Here is a 12,156-nt window from a genome sequence, read left to right as displayed (position 1 = left end):
ATTACGTTACAACTACATATTCCAAGAGCACTACATAATCATCAAAACTTACATATTCATTCGATTTATTTATTTATAATTTTTTTAAGTCCAAATATAAGCAATTGGAACACCTATTCATATCACAGTAATAATGATACACAACTTTCAGGCTGAGTTCCAAGTTCAAAATAAGCTACTCATTACTCGCGTATAATCTACACCTATACCTACATAATTCCACATACAAACTCACATTCAAGAATTAAAGCAAATTATCTCATTCACTTTTGATATCACTTAGAAACCAAAAGGATCTCAGGCTTTTTAGCCTTACTGGGTGTATTAGCATTGGAGGTAGCACTGGCAGCTGCAGCTGCAGCAACAGCCTCGCGTGCCCTGTTATCTAGCTAAATCAGACTGCTAGTCGCCAAAATGGCCTGCGGGTTCAGGTCATGGGAGGCCCAGCATACAAGCTCCTTATTGCCACTGAAGTTGCTGCTTTCACATCCTCTGTAATCAAATGCCCTAGCAAGCAGTGCCCCAAAATCCTCAATGCCGGCTGTAATAACTCCCATGGCAGCGGAATTCTCACCCCTTGTGACCTCAACTCGTCATCCCTCCCCTCACTTCGCAAATGCCGAATTTCTTCCACAACATCCTCAATCTCATTGTGACCCCTCGAGTCACCCGAAAGCCCATGGCTACTTTCAGTAAAATTATCAGGTTTTTGGGTAGTAAAATCATCGAAATCAGATTTACAAGGGCAATCCTGACTTGCCCAATCTGCCGAAAATTTGCAAAAATCAAGCTTTGACCAACTGGGCATTTGCGAAATCTGCTTATAATAACAATCAAGGGCAATGCCTAAAATGGAAGCTCGTTTAGTAGACTTCACCGCCATCTGGGGTTCGAGAGGAGGCGATAGAACGCCGACTAGAGGCCGAGACGAGGGGTTATTGTTAATGGGGTTCGATTTATTCGAAGGGGGATTTCGAGAGGAGTGATAAAGAGAAGGTTGAGAGAGATCAGGGATTGAAATGAGCACGGGTATACCCGAATGAGCCTTGACTTCAGATGAGTAGAGGACAAGAAGGACAGCTTCGAAACCGGCGAGATTAGGGGTGGGGGAGATTGCGGATGTGGTGGAGGAGGAGTGGATGCGGGATAGATAGAAGGAGGAGAGGAGAGGGATATAGCAGAGGACAACGAGGCGGAGTTCGGAGTCAGCGGAGAGGAAGGTGTCGTATAGCCACAGGCAAAGAGAGTCGTCGTCGGAGCCGGATGAAGGGGAGGAGAGGGAAGATGAGATTGAAGAATAGGCGGCGGAAGAGAGGAGGAGGGAGCGGGCAGGGCGGTCGGAGTCGGCAAGGAACGAGAGAACTGAGGAGGTTCTGGGGAGAAGAGTGGAGAGGAGATGGATTCGAGTGCGGGCTTTTGATATGGACTCCCACCAGGAGTGCATCGAGTCGGAGTTATTTGCTCCGGCAGCGATGCGGTGGGGAGCAGGACCACCGTTTTGGTGGTTGAAGGAAGTGGAGTTAGATGGGTTAATCTCGGTGGAAGAGGTGGATGAAGAAGGGGATCCACTCCTACCACTATAGCTAATTAAAACTTTCACCTTCGTCCCCAAACTCAATCTCTCAAACCCGTTTCCACCACCAACTCCACTGAAAACCTTTATCTTGCACAATAAAAAAATGAAGTAATGGTATTCACAACTAAAATAATTCTAGTGGAGATGATTTCACCCATAACTCAAACAATATCCAAAAAACTTGGGCACAAATTTTCATATCAAATTAACTGATAATCATTCTAAGTTAAGTAGTCACAAGTTTATTTACACTAATGAATTATTTATTTATTCAATTTTATTCCATATACAAGAAAATTAAATTAACAAGGAGGCTCATAAGTATATAACAGTTAAAAATCATTAGAGAACACATAATGATTACAAAAACACAATGCTTTTTTTTTTTTTTTAATTTGGTTTGAAGCATAGATTTTATTGCTATAGTATTATTCTTTATTTTTTAGTACAAAAACACAAATTTTCATCAATATAGGTGGCAAAATTTGTTAATTACATATAAGTGAAAATATACTTTTATAATTTGCAAATATTTTAGCCCTGCAATTTTTTATAATTGCAGCACTAAAGTACATCATTAATTGAAAATAACGAAAGTCAAATTCTATGGTTATAACAGACTTTCATTAAAAATAATCAAATGCTATTAATAAGACATTATTGTTAAGTCAAAATCAAAGAAAATTTAGTGATGACATAATGTTATCACTAATTTATTCAAGATTATAATGACAAGAAAAGTCGTCACTAATTAAATTGCTAGTTTTTAATATTGTCAATTGCTAGTTTTTAATACTTTTGTGAAAATATTGATAATGGTTGAGAAAATTTTGTTACATTACCGCAAGTGATAAATGTACTTTTGTTCTTTTTGAAACATTTATTTTAATGTTTAATTTTGTTTAAAACTATTGTACTAGTATAGATTTGCAAGACAAAACTTAAGTTCTCAATAGTTAAAAAATTCATTACAGAGAAAACACAAAGTAGTAGTTACGAAATGTGTATAAATTACAAATATTTTAATGTGTATAAATTACAGTTTATTTTAATGTTTAATTTTGTTTGAAACTATTTTACTAGTATACATTTGCAAGACATAGATTTATGGGTAATTTCTTTTTTTTTTTGCTTTCACATATTTAATTTATGTTAAATACCAAAACCTACCAGTTTCTTTTCCATAAAAATATTAGTGCAACACTTTTTGAATTTTACTTACAAACATTTATGTATTTAACATAAATTAAATGATTCGGAGTGAAATGCCCATAAGGAGCAGAATATTTGTTCATGTAATGGAGGAAACTCACAAAGAGTTGGTACTTTATGGGCCATTTCTTTTTTAAAAAAAATTTAATTTATGTTGAAAAGATAACCTGCCAGTTTTCGTTTTGTAAGAAATCAGTGTAACACTTTTTGAATTTTACTTACAAACATTTATAAATTTATCATAAATTATATGTTTGAGAGTAAAATGCCCATAAAAAGTTGGTACTTTGAATAGATAATGCTCATTTGCCCATAAATTACACTCCCTGAAGGCTATTTTGTTAATTACTTTGTAGTACTTTGTTATTCCTTTGCTAATACTACTTGGCATGTAGTACAAAGGATAAATCTGGCATAAATTTCTTATTCCATTGATAAAAAGACCTGTCTGCCTTATAACTATTGTAATGAAAGATATATCTTTAGAGTTTATAACAAATTATTACTTAAGTTTGAGAAAATTATAAAATATTTATGCATAGTTTATCAAGATACCATTCGCAATTTCCTAATAAAAAAATAGGGGCTAAATTGTAAAAGTTAGGGTGCCATAATAGAAATAATAAAATTGGTGTATTACATATGGGGGTTAAATTGTAAAAGTTAGAGTGCCATAGTAGAATTAATGAAATTGGTGAATTACATATGGGGCTAAATTACAAAAGTTAGGGAGTAATAATAGAATTAAAGAAATCGGTGTACTACATATGGGGTGAAATTGTAAAAGTTAAGGTATCATAATGGAATTAATGGAATTTTTTACAACATTTGGGGCTAAATCGCAAAAGTTAGGGTGGCACAGTAGAATTAATGAAAGTGACTTAGAAATAAGTACTTTAAACAGTGACGATCAATTCTTGTCACTAAATCCGAATCGGTAGAGTGACAGTGACGATATTAGAAGTTGTCACTATATAGAGCATTTTAGTGACAACTTTTTCAAGGTCGTCACTGAAGACTTAGTTGCTTTGAGCAATTATGACAACTTTCCTTGTCGTCACTAAACAACCACGTTTTGTGACGACTTTTGTCGTCACTAAAAAATGTTGTCACTAATGACCATATTTCTTGCAGTGTAGTTTGTGACGAAAATAACGGGTCGTCACTAAACATTTAGTTGCTTTGATGCAATTGTGACAACTTTAGGTGTCGCGACTAAAGAAGCTCCTTTTGTGACGACCTATTGTCATCACTATAAAATGTTGTCACTAATAACTTTTTTTTTAGTGATCAGTGACGACAACAAAAAGTCGTCCGTAAATAGGCCAAGCAATAGTGATGATGTTCTTAATGTCGTCACTATTGTGTATTCTAAACACTCCCGCGCTCTTGCTAAATCTTGCCGGGAATTTACTTCTAAGTCGTCACAAATGAGTTGGCTCCCATTAGAGGTTTGTGACGAGTTAGAAAGTCGTCAATAAAGGATCCACTTTTGTGACAACGTTTTTTCGTCACAGAGAAAAGTTGTCACTGATGACCAATTTTCTTGTAGTGTGAGAAGAGACAATTGTCCTAAAAATGAGGACAAAGTCTGAATTGCTTGCTTTGATCAATACATAAAATGATGTGTAAAAGAGTCTACTCTTGAAAGGATTGCAATGTCTCGACTAATTTATTCAGTGAACCTTATACTTAAACTCTAAAGGGAATAAGCGGGTCAAATGAATAGGATGAAATTGATAATTTATTCAAAATTGACTAGATTGTCTTAAAAATGAATAAATTGACAAAATGAATTTGATGATTTATTCAAAATTGGTTAGATCATCCTAAAAATGGGTAAACTGGCCAAACAGATAATTTATTCAAAATTGACCGGATTGATCAAAAAATGAATAAATTGATAAAATGGATGAGATTAATGACTTATTTCAAAATTGACTAAATCGTCCTAAAACTAAGTGAATGGATTGAGTTAATGATTTATCCAAAAATGACTAAATTATTCTAAGAGTGAATGAATTAATCAAATAGATGAAATGGAGTTAATGATTTATCCAAAAATGAGTAATTTGTTCAAATATGACTGGATGTCCTAAAAATGAATGAATTAAAAAATAGATTGGATGAAATTGATGAATAAAATGGTCCAATGGATTGAATGGAATTGATGATTTATTCAAAAATTGATTGAATTGTCTACGCATTGGTAGTTTCAAAAAATTCATTGCAATGCATTAGTCTATGAGCCTTCCAAAATCAAGATTTGGCCTCAATATATTTATCGTCCCAATCAACGAGGAATTATTTGTGAATTTCTTCAATTTAATGTCCTTTACGCAAGGGGTTCTTTACCAATTTTGATAAAATGGCCAAAAAGTGATTATTAGATGTTCATATTCTAACGTGCAAAAATTGCTCTATTATCTTCAAAAAGATCGGATCCTTACCTTACCTCGTGCACTACCCCTTCGGACAGTACAAGAAATATAAACGTGCAAGTCTCCTTGGATTAAATATCCGAGACACGAGGTGGCTTTATTCCTAAAACGGGATTCCCTACGTGGCATTCCCTCTCTAGGGTTTATGCATGATGCCATTTTATCAAATCAAGTAAATATGAAATGTAACCTAAAGGGATCCCCTTTTAATTACCGGAGTAAGCCTAAAATGATATGTTATTACGCTACAAATGCAATGCATTTAAACGTGTTATAACAGGGTGGCTCTTAGAGAGTACCATGCCAGGACTCTTATTTTCTAGGGCTTATGAATGCAATGGAGACAAAACCCAAGAAAAGTTAGTTTAATCTGATAAATACACATAACACATTGTAGCAAAGTAATACAAAGAGATAAAGCAATAAAAGAAAAAGAGGGGTTAGATCCCTCCCCTCGTTAATAGTGTCCCTAATAGAGTAAGGCAGACTCTACCCTAGGTCAACTATCATGGATGCATGAGGTATTGGCTCACTAATGCATCTAGACTCGATAGGTTTTAGGTCCCGGAGCCTTCAGACTTGGAAACCAAAGGTCATCAATCCCAAGGTTCTTTGTTGGTGGCTCAAGCGATTCCCCAAACACTACTACACACACATCGTGTCATGGCTACATGTCTGAGTGAATCTATAAAAAATCCTCAACCTTCAACAAAAAGCTAAAGGCTATCAACCCAAATCTTAGAATGGAAGATTGAGTGACCCCTCGGATCATACTACGCACACATCGTATCGCGAGCACACATCCAAGTGGGTCGCCTAATCCTAATAGGAAAGAGTGGCGTGACAAGCCACTAAAAGAAAAATAAATGAGGGATAAAAAAATAAATCGTATGCACGTATGCTAGTGCTCCGTTTGGAGAGGAGGGATCGAGAACCAACGCGAGACTCTAGGGTAATATCCCCCCACCCAAATGCAATGCAAAGCGCGGGATAACATAAATGAACCATCCATCCATCAAATCAAACGTACGCAAATGGGTAAGAGAGTGAGTTGATACACGCGAAATGCAAAAAACCTAAAAAAAAGAAAAATGCAACCCTAAACATCCAAATGCGATACATGAAAAGGGTAGAAGAGAAAAAGAATAACTAAATCAAGTGCTCGGACCCACTTAGGAAGTCCCTAGTGGAGTTGCCAGCTGTCGCGCCCCATTTTTTTTGAGAAAAAGGAAAATAAAGTTGTTTGAAATCATAATGCGTAGTGTGCATGAAATGTGTGAAGTGTGTGAATGTGAGAAATAAAGGGAAAGGCCATGGGACTTTTTAAATGCAACGGTTTGACCAAAATGATAATCTAAAAAGGTTTTTAAACATAAAAGTAGGAGTCACCACTTGGTATTACGTTGGGGTGTACCAAGTGACCCAAAAAGTAGTTTTTGAAAAATGAAGCAAAAATCTTTTTAGATGACTCCTAATCTACGAAAATCAAAGAGACGAGTTCAGGGGTCACGGTTGATAAAAGGGAAGGCAAAGACAAAGTCTAAGGCACCCTTTTACCCTAGCCTAAGTTAGTTGCATGATTTAGTGACAATTTTTCTATTTCTACCCAAAAGATGTATTGCATTTTGGATGCGTCTAACATGAATGCAAACCTAAATCTAATGAGTGGTTTGAAAGGGATAAAATCTCTCTTTAAAGGCTCGATTAGTCCTAATCACATGAATTGTGATAGTCAATGGTGAACCCTCAAAGAGGTCACGAATAAATGCAAATGAATGCTTGAGTAATAATGAGGAAAAATGAGTGTGTGCGAAAAATGTCTTTGAGTGTAAAAATGAGTGCCAGGTGCAAGTGTGCAAAGTGCAAATGCTCAAATGGGTGTGTAAAGTGCAAGGGTGCAAATGAGTATGTAAAAGTATACGTGTACAAATGTGAGAGAGTGTAAAGTGATAGTGTAAAGAGTGAGAATGTATAAAGTGATAGTGTGTGAAGTAAAAATGTGAAAAGTGAAAATGTGTAATGTGCTTTGGAAATGCATGAGCCCTAGAGAAATACAAGCAAGACGGGTACGGGGAGACCCTAAATCGTGACCTTTGATTTGCCTTTTAGTTAGAAAGAAAACAAGCGTGCCAAGGCTATATGTAGCCAAACTCATCTGTTTCCCTTACCAGAAGGGTGGCTCCCTAACCTAATCAAGCAGATGATCCTAATAGCTAGAATGAAATGCAAAGTTCGAAAGATCGTGTTTCAAATGCGGGAAAAGGGTAGAGGTTCATGCAAAAATGTAAAAATGCTAAAAGGAAAAAATGAATGAAATGTAGTGAAGGCATGCGAGTATGTACTAGCGAGAGGTGGCCTTGTTGGGTCTAGCATTGGACTAGCCCTTTACTAACGCTCTCTCACAAGCATTGGACTTGTGAGAGCTCGAGGGGAAGACCATGACTAGCATTAAACTAGCCACGATAACGTGCATTCCATCCACATAATTAGATATAATACTAAAAGCAAATAGACATGCAAGACACATATTTTCACATAGCACGCAACATGCTTATCTAGATGCAGAAACCTAGGGAAAGCGGTAACACATAGCACATAAGAATGCAAAACACACAAAATAAACAAGCCCTAACTATTACATTTGAGGGGGGGCCTACTACAATCTAAAAGGGGAATATGAAATGAAATAATAAATACCTAACTATTACAAATTTGGCATTCAAGTGCCTTTCAAATGATCAAAATTGAACTAAAATAAATATACAAAACTAAAGCCAATAAATAAGTAAATAAAGTAATAAATATAGAACACTTTCAATAAGCATGCAATTAAACACATAAAGTCACATAGGGCACGTAGGATCAAATCAAGTAAGAAATAAGGATCAGGGTGTACCTCCCTTGAGTTGAAGGCCTAATGGAGTGAAATTACTTATTTACCCTCCAAAATAATAAAAGGGTCAAGGCATCACTTTAATCAATAAATAATCACATAACATGGGAATAGGCATGAAATTGAATCAGTCAAAGGCACATAAAGGGAAGCAAACAACCCATGTTTAAGAAATTAAAACAAGTAGAAACTTGCTTGTAAAAGTCAAAGAATTTCGAGGGGTCAATTTATTGAATATTAGAGGTCTAAAAGGAATGAAATTAAAATTAATGGCTTAAGATAAAACTACCAAAATGACAAAACTCGCAAAAATAAATGAAAAGAAAAAAAAAGAAAAAAAAACTATTTGCCATGATTGAACAACAAAGATGCCAAAATTCGAAAAAATCAAATTAATTATAAATCTAGAAAAAGTTATTAGACCCTTCAAATTCATCCTACAACTCCTTAAGAATCTACTCAAAAACAAGTCAAGACATATTAAAGAGAAAATGGCATGTTAAAAAAACATTTCCCATGCAAGCATGCAAAGCTACGAAACATATGCTTCTGCAACAAAGTTTCAGTAGCTTCTTAAGTTTTCTGCACTATTCCAACCGTAGCTTGCTTTTCATTTCATTATCTCAAGCAAACAACATTTCAATATCTCAAACAACTAATACAACACAGTCACTAAGCATTCATCTCACTTTCCAACATAAGATCCTTATGTTTAAACATCAGAAATTCATACAAAAGATCATGCAAGCATCAAATAACAAAATTCCGCAATTTTCAGCCACGATTAGCTACACTTGTGGTGTTCATCAGATGTAATTTTTCATCCAAACACATTCAGCTTCTCAACCAAACAGCAAAGCTATGATTTCAAACATCCATACCATAGCCATAGCCATGGTAGTTCAAAAAACAACGGCAAACAAAAGAAGAAAAATGCGGTATGGTCGAATAGACAAAACTGCAGCAGAGTTTCTGCTGTGAACTTTGCAGCTCAAACCAAACCCATTATCTTTGTCTCACATAATCCTCAAATCCCAGCATAGCAACCCAAAAGAGACTCGACTAAGCTACCAAATTTTTGCAAGAAAAGGAACAGATCATTGGATAAAGAATAGACAGGAAGCAAAAAGGGAGAGACGACAAGAAAACAGCAACCATGAGCCTTTAGTTTCAACCAAATCAGACACAACATTGATGCATATCGGCTCAATAGGGACCTAACAAAAGACACGAAACCAGGCTTCACTTTAGCAGATCTGGTTCTAACTTATCATGGCTACTAACAAGCTTAGTATCACTATAAAAAGCAAACAGAGGCTCAAAGTTTGGATCTTTATCAACATTTTCGGAAGCAAAGAAGAAGATGTTGAAGTCGGCATTTACAATTTCAAAACACAAGAGGAGAAGAACGATGGCTATCAGATACCTGGAAGCTAAAATGGAGGTTATCTTTCTTGGCCTGAGATTGGAGGCTGCGCTTTGTTGGGTTCACGTTCCGTCTTCCTTACTCCCCGTGGTGGCTGGAACTCCTTTCCCTCCCTGGTTCCTTGGTTTCTGGTATGTCCCGTAGCCTTTCTACTGCCCAACCGAAACCTTCTCAATCTCTCTTACCCGAACTCTCTTTCTCTCCCTTTTGATTCTCTTGCCCAGCCCCCTTTCCTTTTCTTCTGTTTTTTCTTTATTCCGTCGTCAACACTAATCTTCCTTGGCCGAAAGCCTTTCTCCTCTTTTTTTCCTCTCGTTTCACTCTTCCAGCTGCCCTTTTTCCTCAGCTTTTTCTCCTGAACTGCCAACAGATCCTCTCTTTCTCTTGCTTGGTTTCTTTCCTAATATCCTAGCCGCCAACTCTACTATCCTCCCTTTTCGTCCCCCGATTCTCCTTTGCTAGCCTTTTATAGCAAACCACAACTCCCAAAACCCTCCGCTCAAGGGCTCCGATAGAATCTCACTTTGGTCCTTACCTCACGGTCCTTGGATTGTTTTCCTTCAAGATTTCTCTTGTTTCTTTGATGCAGGCCAAGTGGTTGGGGATTTAAACGATCCAATGGTGAAGGAAAAACAACGGAAAAAATAGTGGAAAAGAAAATGGAACCGAGCTGCATTTTTCTGTACTTTCGCGTGTGTTTTCTTATATGAAACTGAGGAAAAGCTTGGATCGTGTGCATCTGAGGATGCATGAGCTTGCTTCTTCTTCTTTTTTTTTCTTTTTTTTTAAATGCTAAAAAAAATATCTTAAAATAAAAATTAAGAGACTAATGTGCAAAAATATATCAATAATAATAAGTAAATAAAGTTAAATTAAAAATTGGCATCTAAAATGCTTTAAAAAATGTCTAAAAACAAAAATCATGAGATTAATAAGTACAGCCAGATAATTATCAATAAAACTAAAAATAATGAAAAATAAAGCTAAATAAAAAATTTGGTGTCTACAGATTCTATCTTATGAATCTAGAATTTTGTAAAAGTGTAAATTGTACTAGGGTCACTTAGAACCTCAGATAGACAATGAAAAGCAAGAATCATACCTTCAACGACCGTAGCAGCATTGGAAATCTGTTGATAGCCTAATGCATAAACCCTAACTGGTGCTTTAGATCGACTTCCTCCAGCACTAGACTGTTTAGCGGCTGACTTTTCAGGCCTTTGGGTACTACCTCCTTCTTTTGGTACGGTTGGGCATTTCGATATCTGGTACTTGGTACTACCACAATACAAGCACCTCCATTGTTTCCTAAAACAATCACTCTCTGTATGGTTGAACTTGCCACAATAACCACCAACAACTTGGAGAGCCACAGATTGACTACTTGGAGGTGTCCCTCTCGATTGACCTCATCCATTACGATCTCCTCTTGATTGAGTTCCTTTTGGTGTGCTAGATATCTCCACTCCACCGGTTCCTTTTCCCTTTTTAAAAGATGGGGCACTCTTATCTGCCTGTCCAGAAGGGTTACTAGAAGTGTCCCTTTTTTTAGCGTGAAAATTTCTAACTTGTAGCTTTGCACTCTCAACTCTCTGCGCTTTTTCTAAGACTTCAGTGAACGTAGAGATTTGGGCTTCGACTAATCCCTCCTAAATCTCTACATTAAGTCCTTGTACAAAGCGCCTTATCCTCCTTCATTCATTAGTCACTAATTCTGGAGCATACTTAGAAAGTTTAGTAAATTTTCTTTCATACTCGGCTACACTAGAAGTTCCTTGCCTCAACTTTATGAATTCATCTTCCCTTTTCTCTTGAATCAAGGGTGGGAAAAATTTCTCATTAAATTCTCTCGTGAAATTTTCCCAAGTCCAAGGGATCTGTGCTCTTTCCCACTTTCCTCTTATCAAGTCCCACCAGGCACGTGCCACTCCCTCAAATTGGAAAGCAGCAAAATTTACTCGCCTATCTTCGGTATAGTCTAAAGCAGCGAATATATTAGTCATTCTCTCTATCCAGTTCTCAGCTGCCTCGGGGTCGGGTTCTCCAGTGAACTTAGGTGGGTTAAACTTCAGGAACCTCTCCAAAACCCTATCTTCTCCTCTATCCTGGCTTCCGGGTTGGTTAAGGGGTTCTGGACCCTGTTTTTCAGCTAAGCGTTCTAGGATATCAGTCATTCTATTGATGGCAGTAGCCACTTGATTTCCCTCTACATTCTCTTGTCCTTGGGTCGGTCCAGTTGCCGATCCCTGGTCATCCCCATGAGGTTGGGCCTGTCTAGTCCCTCGCCTATGGTCTCGAGCACTCCTTAGTCCGTCCATAGTTCTAGTGGTGCCTAATGTAAGAAATAAAGGTGATCACGCGAGAATTTCATAAAACAGGAGCCGATCTTAAAAACATCAGAGATAGCAACAATTAACATGTATTTATACTTTAAAATTCATACAATTAGCAAGTCGGGGAGTATTACAAAAATATAGCACACAAGTACCACAAAAGGATTTTTAGTCATGCACGACTAAAGTAAAGTCAAGCGCTTCAAAAGTAGGCCACACAATTAAACAAAAATGCCATGGCCTTGGCGCTAGCATCACCCCCAACTAAGTCAATC

The 12,156-nt window shown here is 36.8% G+C and overlaps 1 pseudogene; it reads right to left on the bottom strand.

Moving 5' to 3' along the window:
- Window positions 1-236: 236 nt before the first annotated feature.
- Window positions 237-11,722, bottom strand: LOC113719371 (uncharacterized; annotated as a pseudogene).
- Between the last annotated feature and the right edge of the window lie 434 nt (window positions 11,723-12,156).

This window comes from Coffea arabica, chromosome 11e, assembly GCF_036785885.1.
Source record: "Coffea arabica cultivar ET-39 chromosome 11e, Coffea Arabica ET-39 HiFi, whole genome shotgun sequence".
NCBI classification, from domain to species: Eukaryota; Viridiplantae; Streptophyta; class Magnoliopsida; order Gentianales; family Rubiaceae; genus Coffea; species Coffea arabica.
The sequence above is the reverse complement of the archived record's forward strand: the minus strand, read 5'-3'. Positions and strand labels throughout refer to the sequence as shown.